The 21,693-nt window shown below is 41.5% G+C and overlaps 1 pseudogene; it reads right to left on the bottom strand.

The window, feature by feature from the left end:
• Positions 1 to 20,723: 20,723 nt before the first annotated feature.
• Positions 20,724 to 21,352, bottom strand: LOC124100798 (ganglioside GM2 activator-like; annotated as a pseudogene).
• Between the last annotated feature and the right edge of the window lie 341 nt (positions 21,353 to 21,693).

Raw genomic sequence — 21,693 nt, 5'->3', positions numbered from 1 at the left:
CTTAAGCTAGCTGCCTGCAGAACTTACCTGGACTGTGATTTACCTGGACTGTGATGGAATCTATTGAGACAACAAATTGTAATGGTGCCAGGGTATCTTTGCTGATGGTGTCATCTGTGGTACAATTTTTCCAAGGGCTTCTTACTTGGAGCCATCAATTGGCTTGGTATCATGGCATTTTGTATCCTCCCCTTCTGCTTGTAGCATATTATGGTTTTTGTGTAAAAACCACTATGGTCGTTTGCCGCAGTCTGGCTGGGCACAAATGCCGCAGTCTGGCTGGGCACACAATCACGAGCCACCACACAGCTTGTAGATTCAAACAGCAACTCTTTATTCCCGAACTCACACCAGCCGTCTACAATCACGTTCTGGGGAAATCCACGTTCTCTGCCCAAATCCACCTTCTCTCCCAAATTCACCTCCACTGGGCTTCTATCTCCAAAATATATTGTCTGAATCCTGTGAGAACTCAAGGGGAACTCAGGAAGCAGGATACGCCCTATTCCCAGCAGGAATAATCTTAAACCTTAAACCTGGAACCTAAACTGGGAACGCCCTAAACACGATTATCTTAAAACCGGGAACACCCTAATCTGCCTTGGTCCTTGAGCAAGGTCACATACATTCAATGTCACTGCAACATGGGGTACGCTGGCAAGGAAATTGTCATACCTACTTGGCTAATGGCTCCCAGCATCTCCTCCCTTCTGATTAATTAAACAACAAGCAATGTGGCTTAAGGACCGTGCCTGGTAGGTTGTCCAATTCAACATATGGTTCTTACCCTTCATGGGAAAAACTGACCTTTAGGCGTCAGCCTCCTGTCTTAGGTTGATACCACTGCAATTGAATCATACCCGTCACTGACTACCGGTCCAACATAAGCCATTGGCCCCCAAATTTTAGACCATCACTAGCAGAAGGGAGGAGGATACAGAAATGCCACAGTCTGGCTGGGCACACAATCACGAGCCACCACACAGCTTGTAGATTCAAACAGCAACTCTTTATTCCCGAACTCACACCAGCCGTCTACAATCACGTTCTCGGGAAATCCACGTTCTCTGCCCAAATCCACGTTCTCTGCCCAAATCCACCTCCACTGGGCTTCTATCTCCAAAATATATTGTCTGAATCCTGTGAGAACTCAAGGGGAACTCAGGCAGCAGGATACGCCCTATTCCCAGCAGGAATAATCTTAAACCTTAAACCTGGAACCTAAACTGGGAACGCCCTAAACACGATTATCTTAAAACCGGGAACACCCTAATCTGCCTTGGTCCTTGAGCAAGGTCACGTACATTCAATGTCACTGCAACATGTCAGCAACATGGGGTACGCTGGCAAGGAAACTGTCATACCTACTTGGCTAATGGCTCCCAGCATCTCCCCCCTTCTGATTAATTAAACAACAAGCAATGTGGCTTAAGGACCGTGCCTGGTAGGTTGTCCAATTCAACATATGGTTCTTACCCGTCATGGGAAAAACTGACCTTTAGGCGTCAGCCTCCTGTCTTAGGTTGATACCACTGCAATTGAATCATACCCGTCACTGACTACCGGTCCAGCATACAGCCATACTTGTGGATAGGTCTATGCACCAGTGGGGGGGTGAGGTTCTTTGCCTCACCTCTGTTGGCCCCCAAATTTGGCCTTGGTGCCAGTGGGGGAGTGAGGTTAATGTGGCTTATGGACCGTGCCTGGTAGGTTGTCCAATTCAACATATGGTTCTTACCCGTCATCGGAAAACTGACCTTTAGGCGTCAGCCTCCTGTCTTAGGTTGATACCACTGCAATTGGATCATACCCGTCACTGACTACCAGTCCAGCATAAGCCATTGGCCCCCAAATTTTAGACCATCACTAGCAGAAGGGAGGAGGATACAGAAATGCCACGACACCAAGCCAATTGACGGCTCCTTGGGAAAAATTGCATCACTGGTGACACCATCAGCAAAGATATGTCAGCACTACCACAATTAACATGGGGTGCGCTGGCAAGGAAATAAAAATTGCATCACTGGTTAATCACTGTTGCAGATGTAAGAATGGCCAAGCTGGAGTTCTGGATATCAGCTGTTATGGATTTGAGTCAAATCATCTTCTTTTCGATCTGTAGAAATTGTTTAGTTAATCTCTCTGGAATCCAAATCGGCTGTTCTCCCTGTGGAAACACACAAACAAAACCCCGACTCCAGACAATCACTGGGTCAGGACCTTTCCATTGTCCAGTTAGAATATCTTTCCAAAGTACTTTAGGCTTATGTACATTTTTTGGATACATATGCCTTTCCGCAGCACTAAGTCCTGATGAATCCAAATTTAAAAAGTTTAGAGTAAAAAGCATTATCTTAAGTTTATCTATGGGGGATATATACCCCTTTCCAATTCCCTCTTTTTGCTTTAATAAGTATGTCTGTATCTAATAGTTGTCTTAGCTTTTTGCATTTTCTATCTGTGTAATACCTTACTTGACATTTTCAACCATTTTCTATCTTATTTCTATCTTCTAGTTTTTTTTTTCCTAAGGTTTGTATTTTTACCCTTAGTTGCTTATTTTCCTCCTAGTTTTTTTTTTTTTTTCCTATTTTGTGGGTTTAAAATTCTTGTCTTCCTACATCTTTTCTATCTTTCTACATCCTCTTTATCTTTTTTCTTTTTAACTTTCTATACTTCTGTCTTTAAAGTTTTTCACTTTAAATTTTTAATCTTCTTTATCTAAATATCTTTTATCCTATTATCTTCCCATTTTTTAAAGTAATGCCTTTAAGATTAAGCTGCTTTCCTCCATCATGAAGGCATTTTAACCACCTTCAGTTTAACCTTTTAAAGCCTTTTAATTATCATCTATACTGTACTTTTAAATGTACTTTTTCACCACCTACAACTTCACTCTTTTAAACGAGGCTTAGATTTTGTTTAAATCTCTTTAATGTTAGTTTACATGGCTGCCCTTCAACCAAAGGCTTTTTTTTTTTAACTCCATTGAGAAGCTTTGTCTCAATATGCCATGTACAAATATCTTTTTCTTCTTTCTTCCTTTCTCAAACTTTTAAAGTAAGTCTAGTTTCCTCAAAATCTTTTTAAATGGCATTTTACAACTTTTTACTTTACCACACAGAGATTATCTCATCTAGAAACATTTCTTTTTCCTTTAACCTTTTATATTAAAATATATTTCCACATCTTGAATCTTTTTCTATCTCTTTTAACCGTCAACCCTTTTTATAAATTTACATTTTGAAACAACTCTTTTTTTTTTTTTTTTTTTTTTTTTAAAGAGAGAGTGAGAGAGATAGAGGTAGAGAGAGAGAGAATTTTTTTAATATTTATTTTTTAGTATTTGGCGGACACAACATCTTTGTTTGTATGTGGTGCTGAGGATCGAACCCGGGCCGCACGCACGCCAGGCGAGCGCGCTACCGCTTGAGCCACATCCCAGCCCTTGAAACAACTCTTATAAAATTTCTGATTTAGACAAATTACTCCACTTTAATAAGATGAAAGACTTTCATGTTTTTTATGATACTATAATACTACAATTGAAACCCAACTGAAAATTTTTCTACTCTTTGTATATAAATTACACATGATAGAATCTTAACACTTAGTAACCTTGTTTTAGCAAAGACACAGTCACAAAGCAATATTAAACATTTTTCCATTTACCAATTTATGAAAACACACATAATGTTTAAATATATTACCTTATGGAACTTAATAAGTAAAGAGTACTTGATTTCATGTTTAGTGATTGATATTTTAACAGTTTAGCTTGTAAATTAATCAGATATCTGTAAAAACCAAGATCTTAGACAAGTGTAGTAAACAGAATTAGCCATCTTTTTCTTGTTGAAGAAAAATCCTTCTACAGGATACCATGATGGTCCCATTGATATACTTAATAACTCGTCTTTAAAAAGCCATGTGCTACATTTTTGTATTGTATCAACATATGCCCTAATTGTTCTTGGTCTCACTGGGGCGCCTCCTTCCTCTAACAATTTATCTTGCTCAGAGGCGAACAACTTCAAACCTTGAGTCAACCATTTTCCCCAGTTTGCCTGAGAAAGTTCTAGGAACAGGCAACTTGAAATAAAAACAAAATAAATCAAAACAATAACACATTGTTTTTTGAAATGTTCACCCATTCTTTCTCTCTTCCTCAAGGGTGAGAAATTTCACTTACCTCTAAGATTCAGAAGTTCCCCGCATGGGATGCCAAATGCCAATGTCTGGCTGGGCACAAATGCCGCAGTCTGGCTGGGCACACAATCACGAGCCACCACACAGCTTGTAGATTCAAACAGCAACTCTTTATTCCCGAACTCACACCAGCCGTCTACAATCACGTTCTGGGGAAATCCACGTTCTCTGCCCAAATCCACCTTCTCTCCCAAATTCACCTCCACTGGGCTTCTATCTCCAAAATATATTGTCTGAATCCTGTGAGAACTCAAGGGGAACTCAGGCAGCAGGATACGCCCTATTCCCAGCAGGAATAATCTTAAACCTTAAACCTGGAACCTAAACTGGGAACGCCCTAAACACGATTATCTTAAAACCGGGAACACCCTAATCTGCCTTGGTCCTTGAGCAAGGTCACATACATTCAATGTCACTGCAACATGGGGTACGCTGGCAAGGAAATTGTCATACCTACTTGGCTAATGGCTCCCAGCATCCGTTATCCACAAGTATGGCTAAGTGTGTTGGGCTGGTAGTCAAAGACGGGTAAGATCCAATTACAATGGTACCAACCTAAGGCAGGAGGCTGACTATTTGAGGTCAGACCATCCAGTGACGGGTAAGGACCATATGTAGTATTGGACAACCTAAAACAGGCTCGGTCCCTAAGCCACATACTTGTTGTAAACAAAAGGGGGAGATGATGAGGGCCACAGACAAGTCAAGATGGCGCCTGGCACTTTGCCAGGAGGGGTGGTTTGAGAAGTAACGCCAGTGAGCCATTAAGATGATGGAGATTCCTTATTGACTGACTGCTGTATCTAGATGATAATTAAGTTAAGCTGTGTATAATTATTAAGATGATGAGGATTCCTTAATGACTGATTGCTGTAACTGGATGATGCTAAATTGAGTCAAGCTGTGTATTAAGTTAGGTATAAATACCTCTGCTGTCCTACAATAAAGCGGCTCCCGCTATTTCAATCTTTACAAGTTGTTTGTCATACCCCGGTTATTTTGCCCAGCCATACTACGGCATTAATTTTTAAGAGTGATTCATACTGAAGTTTCTTGGAAACTCCAGCTGCTTTGGCAAGGAGTGTTGCTGAAAGGACTTTTCTTTTTCTGTAGAATAACTGGGAGGTTAACCAGTGTTATTATTGGGGAACCTAAAATATCATAGTCTAAAGGTCTTTTTTTCCTGGGAAATGTCTGGTTTCTCCAGAGAGGAATCTCTCATTGATTGGGTGGGAAGGGCATAGGTGTATGCTTGGTTACTGGGATTCTGGGAGCAGAAAAACAACATGCCTCAAACCTCCATGGTTCAGTATATCTAAAAAGAACAACAACAAAACCCTCTATGGTTCAGCATGTAGTCTCTTACGTAAGACTCCGGTTTTCATCTCTGTGACTTGTCTTTGGTTTCTCTGTGGCTCAGTATTCAAGTCCAGAGTCTAGTCAGAGTCTAGTTTAGTCAGAATATGTATGAATCCCCCTTCTGTGGAGCAGTGAGCCAAGAAGGGAGAGAGCACTTGGGACTGGAGGTCCAACCATTTTCCACACTGAGTCCTCCAATCCCATTAATTTTGGAGTCATACTTCACGTCTGCCTTTTGAAGTTCTTGCTTCCTGTAGAAGTTCAGAGAGGGGAGTCTATTATTTAGAGGGAAGAAAAGCAATCTAGGTTGGTTTGTAGAAAGAAACTAAGTTAAATTAGAAAATTAGGGCCAAATGAACATGTCTTCCAGAAATTTTGGTAAGAGAGATACACAAGGAAAGAAATGGGTAGGAACTGCAAAAGTCCATAGACATGTGAACACAGAGCAAAGGGAGCAAGAATACAGTGGGAAATCAACTTGGTGTGGTTTAAATTTCATTCAAGTCACGTTGAGTTGGTTTGCCCCCTTCTAGTGGTTCTGGCAATGGAACACCCTCTTGATGATAATGACAAGACCACATGCAAATGAAGCAAGCAACAATTAGGGGCAAAATGATTGGTAGTCAAGGTAACTGAACCTTAGGGGACTATCCAGAAAGGAGTTCTGGAAGTGATTTTGATCGCAGAAAAATAGTAATATCATGGGGAAAAGAATTTCAGTGAAATTCTTCTGTGAAAAAGATAATTTAGACCCAGCTGGCTTGAGAGTGATTATAGGCACCTCCTGTTTTCTGTCTCCCTAACTTCGGGTCAAAGTTAACAAAGATAATAAGTCAAGTGCTTGCATATTCTTACTGTCTTATCAGTTGTTTCAAAGCTGCCTGGAAGAAACCTCAGGAACCCAGAAAATGATGAGCTGGGTAAATTGGTATATATTGGAACAATTAAGCCTACTGCTTCTGAGTGGATGGTAGAAGGAAAACATAAATGGCAAAAAAGAAAAAAAAAAAAGAAGAGGATATCAGTGTGGAGCTGACTTCAGACATAGCTGGACCAAAGGTCTCAAGTAATAGCATTAAGTATGTTTGCCTTTTCCCCAGCCTGATAACCACTTGCAGCTTCCGTCTGTCCCATATTCCTAGCTTGGCACACCCATAAAGACTACAGTCTTTCCCAATAGCTCTAACAAACAAGAAACTTCTGGGGGTAATTCTGATAATGTTCTGCTTGATCACATACATATCTCTGAAGTCATCAATGAAGCCAGGAAATGGGAAACTCTGGTCGGTTCGCTTGGGTCACTTGCCCACTCTTGTGATGATTGCCTTGTGTCCCTTGTGGAGATTTCAGCCTCATTTGATACATGGGGATTGGGTTCCTCATGGGAGAGAAGAGTTCTATCTTAAGCAATGTAGGGATCAGACTGTTAAAAAAATGAGTTATCTGTTATAGGCTCATTTACTGTGGATGGACTAGAATCCTGCCTTTGTGTGCTGGCCAGCATGGTTCCTGACAGAGAATAACACATCAGTCAATACAAAACAATTTTAACTTTCAGAATCAACACAGAACCATTTGTTCTATGCAGTGGTAAGTAAATTTCTTGGAGTAATGATCATGGAACCTGCAGAAGTGGTGTTATCACAGGCTTACTCTTTAGGCTTCATGAATACCAGCTTGAAAATCTGATAGCTGTGGGGCTGGGGTGTAGCTCAGCAGCAAAGTGCTTGCCTAGCATGTACAAGGCCCTAGGTTTGACCCTCAGAACCACAAAAGAAAAAACAAATCTGGGAGATGTGAAGGCCTTGGATAATGGTAAAGGATGTCCCTGTTGGCTGCAGTGCTCAGCCTACTCTGTACTAGCTTTCGTCTTAAATGCCTTCAATATCAGAATATTTTAGTACAGCTTATTGGAACTTTCCATCCACCAGGAAAGAATTGGCTGGTGACTGATTATGTAATTATACCTAAATAATACATGAGAAAATAAGGATTTGTTTTATATTTTACTTAACATTTCAGTCAACTTTTCTGAAATATCTTTTCCATAGTTTTATTAGTGCACTATGGTTGGGCATAATGGTGGGGTTAGTTGTTTCATATTCATACATGTATGCAACATAAGCATACAATTAGGTCAATGTCATTCCCCAGTATTTCTCTTTTCCTTTTCCTCCTTCCTCTTCCTGGTCTCTTTACCTCACTTTACTGATCTCCCTCCAGTTCTCTGAAATATTTATTTGATCAAGTAGTGACATCTATGATAGATAAATCTGGGAATTGGTGGAGTGTTTTTTATAAATCAGATGTGATCTGAATGTTCCCCTACCTAGTCAACCCATCAGAACCAAAAGGTCACATTAACAATGAATATTTACCTCAGACACTTCAACAATGTCCCTTCACAAAATCTTCACATGGTCACCTGGGAATTGTGATTAGATTTTTTGCATGCTCTTAAAATAAGTGTGCTACTATTCTGTGGTGGTCAGGTGTCCAGGTGGGAGTCCCCTGTTCCAACCGTGTTTGATGCAGGCACTGACCCTGTAATTTCTGACCACGTAATTTCTACTTTGCTTCTCCATCTTGCACAGCTCTTGCTGTACTTGCTTTGCTCTGCCCATACAGAAATGAAGTTAATGCCCCCAGCCCTCTCCATCCTTAACTACCTGGGCCTCAAAAGAGCACTGTCTGCAAGGAGTTTGACAACATAAGCATGAGTTTCTTCAACTTTTAACTGCTTTTCTCCAAGACTTAATGGGTCCATAGAACAAAACTAGTTGGGGTTAGCATAGAGGTGGAAGGGTAATAGGCCAGGTCTTCCAGCCATGAGCTAGCTATGCCATTAACATGGAGCAAACATGTTTGTGTCTTTCCACATGTTATAATTTATTGAATAACAATAAATTCACAGTCTATACCTCTTTTATTGGTTGCATTTCACTGAACCTGATCAGGTGGGTCACTTGATAACCAAAAGCCCAGTTTAATCTTAACTACTAATATCTACACACTCAAATCACACATCACATTTTATACAAATATGTGGAGTGGGTGGGGAAGAAAGGGAGAGAGAGATAACAGAAAGGCTATGAAAGGATTAGGGTGGCTGCAGGGGCTCAGGAGCCTGAACTGAGAGCAAAAACAGAACACAGACACCAAATGCAGGGTCACTGCAGGTGGTCAGATAAGATGAAGAACTTGTTCAGAGTACAGAGCTGTCAAAGCACAGAACTTATTCTAGGCCAGGGTCTGGACTCTCAGGAGTTTCAGAATGTCACTTTGAGATGTCAGATTGGAGTGGGCTGGTGTGTGGTCGACATGGGTGGAGAAACATGAAGCCAGAGAACAGAAAATCAGAGGTTCATTGTTGCAGGGATTTTCCTGGGCAGGCTTGTGACAAGTGACCAGGTAACAGAATCAGTGCACCTCTGTGTCTAGTCTCAGTGTGCTCCTCCTTTTATGGGTCTCAGATGAGGGAGTGGCTTCATTTGGTGGTCTGTTGTGTTTGATAAGTTCATGGGCCTGGGTTTTCTGTTATGAGATTGATATGCCACACATTCATGTGCTTCTGATTAATTCCATAAGTGCACAGGTGGTCATTTTTATTAGCACAATTAATTTATCAGTTTGTGCCTTATGGTTTTGCCAGGCAGGTGTGGTTCTTTACTTGGACAAGGTGTACAGTCAATCTACCTTCGCACTTGCACTCAAAATGGAATGTCTTATGGAAAACTACTGTTTTATAAAATGGAACAACTCAGGGCCAGGTGCAGTCTGAAAACTACTGTTCTTTACATTATGGAGTAACCCCGGGCAGGGCACAGCCTGCTCCCCACACTTCCTCTCCACTGTCTCCAGATTCCTGCTCATAATCTTCTCCCTTTTCCTTTCCTCCTTAGTCTACAAATTCCTAATGCCTCTAGGCATAACTCTTCAAGTCAAACATCAAACAGCTCTGTCCTTGTTTATTGATTCAAATATGTGTCCCAGAAGAGAAGACAGTGTGTGTCAACCATTCACACGTGCCCCTCTGCCAAGGTTCAGCCCCACTGGGTCACTTGCTTCTCAGAATAACATTTTTCAGACGTGCAAAACAAGTTCACCTTTTTGAATGGAGCAAGCAACATAAAGGTTATATGTCAACAATGGTTTTATACTTTCCCATTCCAACAATGTTAGAGTAGCCTACATTCTCTTTTTTTCCTATGTTACATACTTCTATTACTCAGCACATGTTCATAATTGAGGTTCTGATTCTTGTACTCATATCCATTAGAGAAGAGAATGAACACTGTGTTCTGGAAATATTACATGCTGTAATCCTTAATACTTTTTTTAAAAAATAGAATTGGGACTTGTCAAATGTTTTAAGTAACTTTCTCATTGATGCCAAACATACATTTAGCTTACTCAAATCTAGTGTTGGTTATCAGTGATGAAATAAATTATGAATTCATTTTCTTGCATAAAATTTCCTTCAGAATTGGTGATAATTCTGAATTTGGGCAGGCTCCAAGAAGAATTCAGCAGAATGGGAATCATGTCCAATATTAATGAGTCACTCTGTTCTTCTCTCTCTGAATCACATACCAGTTTTTGGTTTTATGGTTTTAAAAAAAATGATTTCACAATCATCTAAATAAAATTTGATGATATTATAGTGGGAAGATAAAAATCATTTTTAATAATGAAAACATGTAGCAATCTTTAAAGATTAAAACTCCTCAGAAGAGTTCATGAATCAAAACAGTACTCAGGTTTTATTTTAACTCACTTAATATTACTATTGTAAAAAATAGAAGGAGACTTCTTAAAAGAATAATTTTATCATCTTAGCTAAAATGTTCTTTTAAATTTTTCCAAATTTCCTTCCAGCTTTGTCCATACACACATGCATTTTACATAGATGAAGTGGAAGTGTGGAAACATTTTTGACTGATAGTACTGGGTGTAGGTGGTGCTACTTGAAACTAGGGGGTAGAGTCCAAAGGCTGTTAAACATTCTACATTGTACAGCTCTTAGCAAAAGATTATCTGTAACAAAATGTCAGTGGTGTCAAAACCCTTATATAAACACACACACACACACACACACACACAAATGTTTTTGTGTTATTAAAAATTATTGTTTATTACAAGGATCTTGTAATTATTCCTTAGTACATCTAATCTAGTTGATAATTTAATGATTCCTCTACCTTTCATATCATAGATGATGTTATGCTTATGGTTTCGACAACAGTCTGGAATAAACAAATTCTTCTAAGTAAAATTACTTTGACAAAGTTTCTTATTATTTGTATGGTTCTTATAGTTGGTGTAGCACAGGCCTTATAAACACTAACTTTGGCAAAACACATCAATTATAAACAGTTTATCAGAATTAAAGTCTGCCTGTGATTATATTTCTAATGCTATAATTTTCTAAGTGAAAAACATGGTGCTGGGGGAGGATTATAGCTATCGGTTTTTATTGATGATGATGATGATGATGATATTATACTGGACATTGAACCCTGGGGCATTGTACCACTGATCTATATCTTTTTTATTTTGAGACAGGGTCTAAGTTGCCCAGGTTGGCCTCAAATTTGGGATCCTCCTGCCTTAGCCTCCTGAGTAGCTAGGATTACACACCTGGCCAGTTTTAGCTCTTTGAATAGATAGTGTGATTTCAGGCACAGGAAGGACATATCTTTACCCCTCATTTATGTTACCCATGCTGTTTGAAATGTCATGTAAGCCTGAGGGTGAGGAGATGTAACAATTGCCTTAGCCTTCTTTAATATAAGAGCACCTTGTATCAGTCTCCACCTCAGGGTCAGGTTGAAAATGTGTATTCTGTTTGTTGAAAGGAAAGAGAGGAGTAGGAGTAGAAAAACACACAATGACTAACAGAATGTATTGACTTCACTGGGGCAGATGACAACATAAGAAACTTTGTGTTCCCCCAAAATCACTACACTGAAATTGATTCTTATAGTTTTTATTATACCTAATGATCTAAAGACTTTTACTTTTGCTATCAGACTCTGCTAGAAATATCTGCTAGGGGTGGTAAAATAACAAGAGTCTGGGGGCACAGGGTCTGGCTCTTTCAGTCAGGATGAAAAAGCCACTCTTTTGTTTTTAACCCATAAGACTATTTAATTAATGCTTAAATTCTCTGCATGTTATGTGTAAAAAAGTCATATTCAGATACACATGCACGATGAGAGGAGTGGGTGGGATTTGTTCTAATGAAAAAGAACAAATTTGTTCTAGCTTCTTTAACTAGACGCAATGGTTGTTTTATTTAACAGGGATTCAAAGATATTAATTAACTAATGAATTAGACAATGAATTTTTAATAATTAGGGAATATGTGTGTATGGTACAAAAATGGAAAATATGAGACTATATAGAAGCCAAGCTGTGGTTTCCCAGCAATCCAGATCCACTCCCTGGAGGCTTACCATAGACATGTTACCTGCACACTAGAAACTGTCATAACCAAGAGATCTCAAAATAAGGTGTACAAGCAAAGCAGAAGTTTGTCTCTATTATGTAACATCTGGGAGTGTGTGGTCTAGGTGGGGTGTGGTCACATTCCATAGAAAGCATCCAGGTACCTGGCCATGCCTTACAGTGTTGTGCATGGTAGAAGCTATTTCAGCACACATCAGTACTCCAGCTTGTAGAAAGGAGGAAGAGAATGTGAAGGGCAAGTAAATTTTTTTTCAAGCAACTTATGCAAATGTACCATATTTTCTACTCGTACTCTATTGTCAAAACCTTTGTCACATGGCCACATATAGCTGCAAGAGAGGTAGGGAAATGTAGTCTCTAGATGGGTGGCTTTATGCCTAGCCGAGATTCCATGATTTAGCAGAATGGGGGGTCAGATTTTATAGGTGTAGAAGGCTAAGAATGAGAATCAATTATTTCATAAGGTATAAATGATGTTAACTGGATTATCAATCATTGAATCTGTCTCCAAACTGAACTATGATGCCTGGCATATCACAACTAGATCCCTCTAAAATGTCAGAAAGTAAATAAAGTCAACAGCTATTTATGGAAACCTGGTGCTTCATTTCATTTCTAGAGCTCTTGTCTTCTTTAACTCAATTCTGTTCTGATTTATATTTGAATCTTTAAGATGGAGGCTGGATAATCTGGAGCCAGTAGGCAAGCTTCCCTCTTTGCTACAACACCAGGTACAGACAGAAAGACTTGTGAAGTAGGTGAAATTTGTCTTTGGCAATCTCTGCTTTCTTCCTCCTTTTTCCCTCTTCTGAGGGCTTCCTTCTTTTCCTTCTCTGAAAGTAGCCTTGCAGTGCCTTTACCTTTCAGAGCCCCACTCTATAGTATACTTAGGACTATCCTCCATGTGGCTACAAAACTCTCTTCTCACTTAGTGTCCCGTAAGCTGGTCAATGGGGCTGGGAAGCATGAGGCAGAGAAGGGATTTGAGGAGTAGTTGAAATGTGTGAAAATAACTCAAAATCTGAATAGGTAGAACTGTTGCCCTATCTAGTTTAAAAGGTCCAGATTTTGTCTTACTATCTGCAGGAGCAACAACAAAAGTTCTATGTCTAAACTGCAAATGTACAAGGTATTCATGCAGAAACATTTGAAAACATTTTGTAAGATTTCCTTCTTTCCTGCAGAAAAGTTGCAACTATGGAAACAGTCACGTAGTTTAACTTTCTCCTCCTTTTGGTCGTTCTGGTGTGATTGGCAGAACAGCTGAAGCCATCTTAGAGACTTTGCTTTCAAGCTGAGATAAAACTCACTCTTAACAGAGAAAGGAACACGGTCAATTGGACTAGCTTGGTCTTAAACAACTCGAAAAACAAGTTACAATAGAATGTGTGATCTACTTAAACCAAACACTCAGTTTCTTTAGGTGAACACAGAGGATAAGGAGGATTCACTCAACAGCCATTTCATTCTTGTTCAACTACTTTCCTGCACGATAGAGACTGATAAGCCAAAATTGTACTCCCTCCAGACTCTTGCAGCTCTCCATTATGTAAATACTTAGGTTCCAACTATAAGAGTCTATGTATAGTCTGGAAGGCTATTTCTTCTGATAGGCATGTGAAAGGGCGTTTTTGTTCTTACCAGCTTTGTGAATACAAGGAAGCAAGGATGGTACATCCATGTTGCCTGTGCAGTTGGTACAATGTGATTCTGGAGCTGGCCTTGGAAGTGGCAGCTTCTGGACCATGGTGGCTTCCAGGCTATGGCTATGGCGTTATAGTGCTACACCTTTGGCTTCTCAATGAGGAAGAGTTCAGCTCTTTTGGTTCTAGTTCTGAGGCATGGTTTTGAGAGTTACTCCATCAACATTTTCAATTCTTCTTTAAGTGCTTTAATTCTTGCTTAAACCAACTGGGGTGGTTCTTTGCAACTAAGACATCTGCAGAGACATAATTTGCTAAGTTTACATCCTTTGTTTCATGTGTTTCTTTTGGAGCCAGATAAAAAGAAAGTTAATTTAGATCAACAAACATCTAGTCAGTACCTAGTGTGTACCAAGCAATGTTCTAGGTGCTGAAGATACAAAGATGAAGGAGCTACACCATTCCCTGTGTTATAGTCCAGTTTAACCCTGTCCATTGTGGACACCACTTATATATGTGGCTCTTGATCATTAGTGTGATCCAGACACCGAACTGGAAATTTTATTTAAATTTCATTGCTTTAAATAACCACATGATTGGTGACCACTATATTGTACAGCACAGGTCAAGGCCAAACCAATAGCTGACTTGTGGCTAGTAAAGAGAAGCTGCACAAGTAATGTGCTTTTGTCCAGTTTTTAAGTAAAAATGGCCTATTGATTTTCTGGTTTTAGGGGTGAGGATGAAGAAACTTTTGCACTGGTTTGGGAAAGTAAACAGGAACAAGGGAAACAATTATACAATTTTGTAAAATATGATCTGTGTCATTCAAATGTCCCCTGACATTCAGAATGCAAAGACATTGCCCAGATAGGAAAGGGTCCAAAGCTGAGATCTACATAACCTACGTTATGTGCTACATTTAGCATCTGTTGTCTTTTATTTTATAGTAGTCTCAGGATCAAAGACTAGGAAAGAGGAATCAGTTTTAAATCAATTTATTTTTTAAAATCAAAAGTACTATCAATTCACATGAGTCAGGGAGAGAAGTGAAAACAATTTAAATATCACTTCTAAGACTAAGATAAGAATTTATCTTATCTGTTAAGAAATATATCTGTTACTATCTGGTGTATGAGCACTGCTAAGAACAATCCATTTTATTTTTTTTAGATATTTTACAACTTTAAAAAATAGGCCAAATGTTGTGAAGGTTGGGGCCCCAAAACAAGATGTATATGCAGCTCTCAAAGGTTATGCAGTTGTGGTTACACTTGACTACACTGCTGAGTTAATAGTGCTCAAGGCACTTCCTGCCGGGTGCATCCTCCCGGAACTGTGGTTTTTCACCATAACTAACCAAAGGTGGGTTGAATAGAAGGAGCAACAGAGCCACAGTACTCTTTGAGCAATGGACCACTGTGCTCTTTCTTGGTGATTTCTGTTGAACAATGAAAGTGGTATCATCAGAAATAATGCACTCTGGATTTCACAAAAATTCATAGAAATAATTGGTTCGTTTCTGAATAGCTGGATTTCATGTTAAATATGTAGTCTTAATCATAACACACCTCTGTGGCTCTGATCCTTTAGAAATGTGGCTCACAGTAAGGTGTAAAGGTTTTATTTGACTTTTACAGAAATTAAGGCAGGAAAAGTGTTGTACATTCAGTAAAATAGTAGCAATATTGGGGCTGGGAATATAGCTTAGTTGGTAGAGTGCTTGCCTTGTATGCACAAAGCCCTGAGTTCAATCCCCAGCACCCCCACCCCATAGTAGCAATATTAGAAATTGAGTTTGGGTATGAAAACCTCCAATTTGCATCGCAAATAATATATCCATCAAAAAATGGTGACACTTTCACATAATTTCTGGGTCTTTTCTACAGAAATTAAATTTAAAAATACTAAACCAGTATATTATAGTGTTAATATCCTATAGAAGTGAATTGAATTTCCTTATACAAATAAAAATGGTAAAAACTATAATGTAGTCACCACTTGCCAGAATTAGAACTGTCGGTAGAAATTAGTGAATGAGTTAGTATCAGGAGAAATGACTATAAATTAGGATAATATGCCCATGGTAGCAACAAGCACAATAATTATTAAATCATCATTCTTTTGATGAAGAGTATTGGTTCTGCAATCAGATCCTGTAGGTTCCAATCCTGGTTCTCTAGTTTACTAACTGCAGCTCTAAACAGCTTTCTTAACCTTTCCTGGGCTGTTTTCTTTAATTGTATAATGGACAGAGTAACAATAATGTTTCTGGTAGAAGGTTTGTGTCAGAATTTATAGACATGACCCTGTCAGAGGTTAGGCCATTTTAAGTGGTTGCTGCTAATATTTGGTGCTGGGGATTGAATCCAGGGTCTCAACCATGCTAAGCACACCTTCTACCACTAAGCTACACCCCTAGTCTTTTTTGAACAAAATAAAAATATCTTCTGAACAGATACCTTACCCCCATATCAAGGGAATTTCCTTGATAAGCACTCATCCTTCTTTCCTGGTCTTTGATGCTGAGACCCTGTTACCAGCCCTTATTTATTTATTTAGAGACAAGTCTCACTAAATTGCTTAGGGCCTCGATAAATTGCGGAGGCTGGCTTGGAACTTGGGATCCTCCTGCCTCAGCCTCCGGAGTTGCTGGGATTACAGATGTGTGCCACCGTCCCAGACAGATTTTAAACCGAACTGTATCCCTTGTTGGTATTTTCTCAAACCATTGCAGCACTTTTGCCCACAACATTTCCTTATCTGTGGCCAGCTCTGCAGCTCCCGCTTTAATACTTCTGTTTACTCCCATTTTATCTTAAACAGTAAATTTGTAATTGTTTTTTAGTTCTATTTTGTCAATATATACCAGTAACCTCACACAAATTTGATTATAACTGTGTAATGCTGTGAAAAAGCTTGGAATTGCATTCTAAAATGATCAGCAATGTAAATTATAAAGTACAAAACAGTGTGTGTTAAAGTACTCTCAACAATAAGTAGCTTTTTTTTTTTTTTTTGAAGTATCTGAAAGAATTAGGCTGGAGAAGGACACAATCCACACTAATAGGAAAAGAAGGCCACATTTAGGAATGAGGGACAACAGAACACAAGAGAAATTACGTTTCTTTAGTTTTGCCAGTTTCTCTCCTGAAAGATATATTAGGCCTTCATTTTGAGGCCGTCCACAGAGGAAGAGAACTGTGGACCAACAGAAAAAAATTGATAGGGTTTCCTTATCTTTCGAAAATCATAAATAGAACATCCAGAAAAGAATCAGGATGAGCATGGCACTTTGTAGGGGAAGTTGAAAACATTTAAACACTATCATTAAAGGGTTCAGATTACAAAAAACCCATCCAACTGACAGACGCCTGCGAGGAGCATCTTCCTCGCTGATGACTGACGCTCAGTAAATGTCTACAGCTCTTCTCGAATAATCTATTAGCCGCACTGAGCGTCCACGCACTTTATCAGTTTTTGCACACGACCTAGGGTAAGGCTAAACTCTTGCTTTCAAACCCTCTTGTCTCCTCATCCCCTTAAGTTTTAGGGCTGCTGTGTAGGGTATGTGTGCAGGATTTTAGAGGTTTTCCTCATCCTCCTTTGAAAAAAAGAATAAAAGCATTTAAATTAGCGGGAGGGCGGTTAACTACCGCAGCCCTGGCCCCACCGCAGGCCTCGTCGCCACTAGAGATTCACTCACTGGTCGCCTCCCTTGGAGCAAGAGTGTAACAACGCCAACGCCCGCGGGGCCGCAACTGCTGCAGGGAGGCGCGCGGCTGCCATTGCGCTGCCAGGACTCACAGGCTGGCGGAGAATTCTGGAGGAGCTGGGAGCTAGGCACTGCCCGGCCGCGGACGGCTTTTGACGAACAGGTCTTCCAGCCAATTGGAAGCCAGGTCGACTATCTCTCCTGCCAATAAGGAGCGGGACCCGGTTGGGGGGCGCTTTCCGAGGGCTGCGGCTGAATTCAATCCTGCGCGGCGGCAGTGAGGGCGAGGCAGAGGGTAGGCTTGGACGGTGGGGAGCGGATTAGCGGAGGAGGGAAGACCGGAAACCACGGTCGCGTCCCCAGCCTTAGATTCGCTCCCCGGGGCTGGGACCGGAGACCGAGGAGAAGGGAGAGGCTGAATGTTGGCTCGGTAATAAAGGGGAGCTGAAGAGGCGCTGCCCGCGGCGGGGACTGGCCGGCAGTATCTGAGGCCCGCACTCCAGCGCCACCCCCACCGCTTTCCCGCTGGTCCCTCCGGCCGCCGCCATGTCCTCCTCCTCCTCCTCCCCCAGGGAGACGTACGAGGAGGACCGGGAGTACGAGAGCCAGGCCAAGCGCCTCAAGACCGAGGAGGGGGAGATAGACTACTCGGCCGAGGAAGGAGAGAACCGCCGCGAAGCGACGCCCCGGGGCGGGGGCGTTGGCGGCCGCCGGAGCTTCTCGCAGCGGGTAATGAAGCGCGGCGCCGCGTCCTGCCTGCCCGGCGGCTCCCGAGGAAGCAGGGCTGGGCGGCTGGGCTCCGGCCGGGCCTCGCTCGCGCGGCGTTTTCCTTTTCTGCTGCGCTGACACGGCGGACCGGCGCCGGGCCCTCTTGGGACTCGTGTTATTGTTTTTACCCGTTTCCTGCATCCCGAGCTCGGGCCCGGCCGGGAGTCAGGTGCCGGGCTCTGAACTCCTGGAGGGTCGCGGGGTGGGGGACGTCGCTTCCGCTGCGGGGGGCTTTGGAGCATGACTTGCTCTTTGTTGGTTAAAACTCTGGCGTGGGCCGCCTCTGGGACCTCTGCTCCCTGGGGCGCCTCTGGCCATAGCATCTCCGCGCCGGGCACCATCACTGGAGGGCTCTGGTCCCATGTGTCCTGAGGAGAGAGCTACTAAATGACAAATTATGCCTTCGCGCTCAAAGCTTACTTCCCCTGAAGGTTTCATTAAACCATTTTTTTTTTTTTTTACCTTTGCAGGCCTGGCGTGCATACTTGGCTACAGTTTTGTGATGATGGCTCAGTATATAGCTCGGTTACAAAAATGTGTTGGCAGGTGTTAGTCCACACTTACTTTAAAGTAAAGCCAATCTTGTTAAGTAATTTTAAGTGTTTCATTAGTAATTTACTCCAAATTTGCCCCACAAAAGGAGGAACTGAACTCCAGTCTATTAAGCACTTTTCCTAGAGTCTTGTCTTTGATGGGGGAAATGTTGGCTAGAAGCAGAAGGAAATGTGCAAACCATTTTATTATCTGTAGCAAGTACTCAGCTTCAGTTGAATGGAGACTTTGCAAACGTTTCTGCCCTTTTTTGGTGCACTTATAGTGTGTTAATGACTTAGATGTTCTTGGAACATTTAGTACATTTCAATTGTGATTAATTCCAAACTTTAAATGGAACTTACAAATTTGTCCATTAAAGTGATTTTAGTACATTAAAGTGATTTTATCCTTATCCTCTGTAAGAGGCAAATTGGAAGACTTTTAAAGCTTTTTTCCTTGGAGCTTGTGTAAAAAAAATTCTGGTCAGCAGTCTCCAGTGTTCTTAAACACGGAAATGTGTCAGATATGATTGATTGCACCACATTTTATTCTTTTTTTTTTTTTTTTTTTGCAAGTTAAAAAAGATTTATTGCCAATTCAGGCTTCAAATAAGCCTGGCATGTGGGGCTGTCCATGGTTCAGAAAGCTATCACAGCACAACAGGGTAGTGGACAAATCCAGGCAGCCTGACCTAAAATCCACCTTCTCTTCATCAGATCTCTGCTGCACAAGGCAGCTGCTGGAGTGGCCATTTCTTCAGCATCAGTCCCTCATCTGAAGGGGCTCCAATGCTGGAGCAGGTAGCCTCAAGACCCATGCAGGTCACTGCTGAGAGGCCACCTAGACCTCTTCCAGCACTGGCATATCTCCTTGGGGCCAGCCACTATGGATTTGGCCCTATGAGGGGAAAATGGTGCTAGTAGAGTTGTCTTGACAGTCTTATCTTGGAGGTTGCAAACTGGCCATCCATGGGCCAGATTTCCCCAGACAAGTACATTTGGCCCCAACAGTGTATAAAAAAGAATAAGTAGTTGCCAATACATAAAAATTGTAAAATTTCATATTTTAAAATATGCATTTTTGGCGTCTCTAGGGGGAAAAAAATGTGACTATCTGGCATTTCCAGACCCAGAACATTTTTATATGGCACTCATTGGCTAGACTGCAATTGCCCCTTATGGACTGAAGTACATCCTCCATTATATCATATCTCCAACTGCAGACTGGAGCTCAGCTGCCTTGTATCAGTGTAGTTATTTATTTATTTATTTTGTACAGTATGAGGAATGCTTATTGTATCCATGGCATGTATTATCTTTATCCAAAGGTCACACCTGGAAGCAGCATGTTTCTAGTGCTCCTTTCTTGCTCACGGATGTCTCTTGCTTGGCCCTGAAGCCACCAGAATTGGTGACTGATTGTAAACAACTACAGCATTCCTAAAATAACTCTTGCAAGGAAACCTCAACCACATACACCCTGCCTCTCCAGGATACACTGTGCCCCAGTGTCAGGCAAACCTAGAAAAGAATCCAAAATTAATTACAAAAGTTAATGGAGGAACAGATGGAGATCAACTACTTCAGCCCCTTTACTATAGGAGGGGCTTGGAGTAGGATGAAACATGTTAATACCCTGAACTCTGCTTTTCAGTTAGTGACAAAAAGAAAGAGAAAGTTAAAAAGGTACTTCTGGAGGCCAAGACTGGGTCAGTCTGAATTAAAGTCCCCAAACATGTTGATTTCCTTTCGTTGGAAATAAAAGACGCTCTTAGAAAGTTATCTGGATGGGGAGGAGAATGATGTGGCTAGCCCACAGACATCCTGGGCTCTTGGGAACTGCCACACTCACGCTCCCTTAGATCAGAGCTGCTTGTCCCAGCTTGAAATGTAAGTGGCACATAAGGATATTCAGTGAGGGCAGCGGAATCATCACATAAAAGGGCTTTAAGACAGCAGAGAGTCAGAACTGGGCCTTGGAAATTAGACAAAGGAAGACAAAGGCCTTCCTTCTATCCCTTCATTCTGCTGTGGCTGCTGCCACTTTATTTGCCCTTTAGAGATGCAGAGATCTTGATACAGCCCAGACACTTACCGCCACTGCTCAGGATGCTCTGGATGCCATAGTTCCCGGTGCTGAGCCAGCTGGGAAGCTCCAGGTCAGGCACTGTGAAATCACTCTTGGGCAGCAAGTAGGTGCCTTCCTTGAAAGGACAGTGACAGGGAAGTCCATAGGTGTGCAGGGGCTCTGGGCAGGGCTCCCCAGGGGGAATTACAATGTTAAGCATACCACAGAGGTCTCCACAGGTTCAGCTGCCAAGCCGCTCCACACATGGAATCTTGACCCAGAAGCCAGCCACTTCCTTCTCCACCGTTAATTCTACCTTCTGAGGCGAAGAAGTGAGGGGAACACTGGTCTTGCCCTCGACACTGACAGTCACATTCCCAGGAACGACAATGGGGTCAGGTTCCAACATCAGGCTTTTGATCACAGCAGGGTCCTTTCCTTCATCACAGTTATCCCAGGAAAAGCTACCAAGCTGGGGGGGGGTGGGGTGGGGGCGCGGTTTAGGACTGTGCGCGCCCGGGGCCGCAGGGCCCCCAAGAAGCAAGCCCAGGAAGATCAGGAGCAGAGTACGCATCAAGGGATGCATTGCGAAGGGTGGATCCGCGCAGAGTTAACTGCACCACATTTTAAAAAGGAACTTCTTCCTCTGAGAACGTTTCCTTAGCTTTTTTTCTTCTTTTTTCTTTTTTTTGATTTTGCACCTAGCTATTTGAAATATTCAGAGTATAACTTTGTAGTGTGAAAAAAGGAAATTCTTCTCAGGAAGTTTTCGTTCAAAATCAACTCTTGTGAAAGTTGGAAATAGGAATGTTGTAACGGATATTTAGGTATATTTAATCAGTTTATCTCTTTTGCCAAAAGTCTTGGTTGGGTTTTTGTGCAGCGCCATAAAATGTCTTTAAGTGTCTTGGAATACACTTAAGTCAG

Source organism: Marmota monax, unplaced genomic scaffold (assembly GCF_021218885.2).
Source record: "Marmota monax isolate L192 unplaced genomic scaffold, Marmota_monax_Labrador192_F-V1.1 WCK01_AAM20220418_F8-fsc00824, whole genome shotgun sequence".
In the NCBI taxonomy this organism is placed as follows: Eukaryota; Metazoa; Chordata; class Mammalia; order Rodentia; family Sciuridae; genus Marmota; species Marmota monax.
Note: the sequence above shows the minus strand (reverse complement) of the source record. Positions and strands in the feature narration are given on the sequence as shown.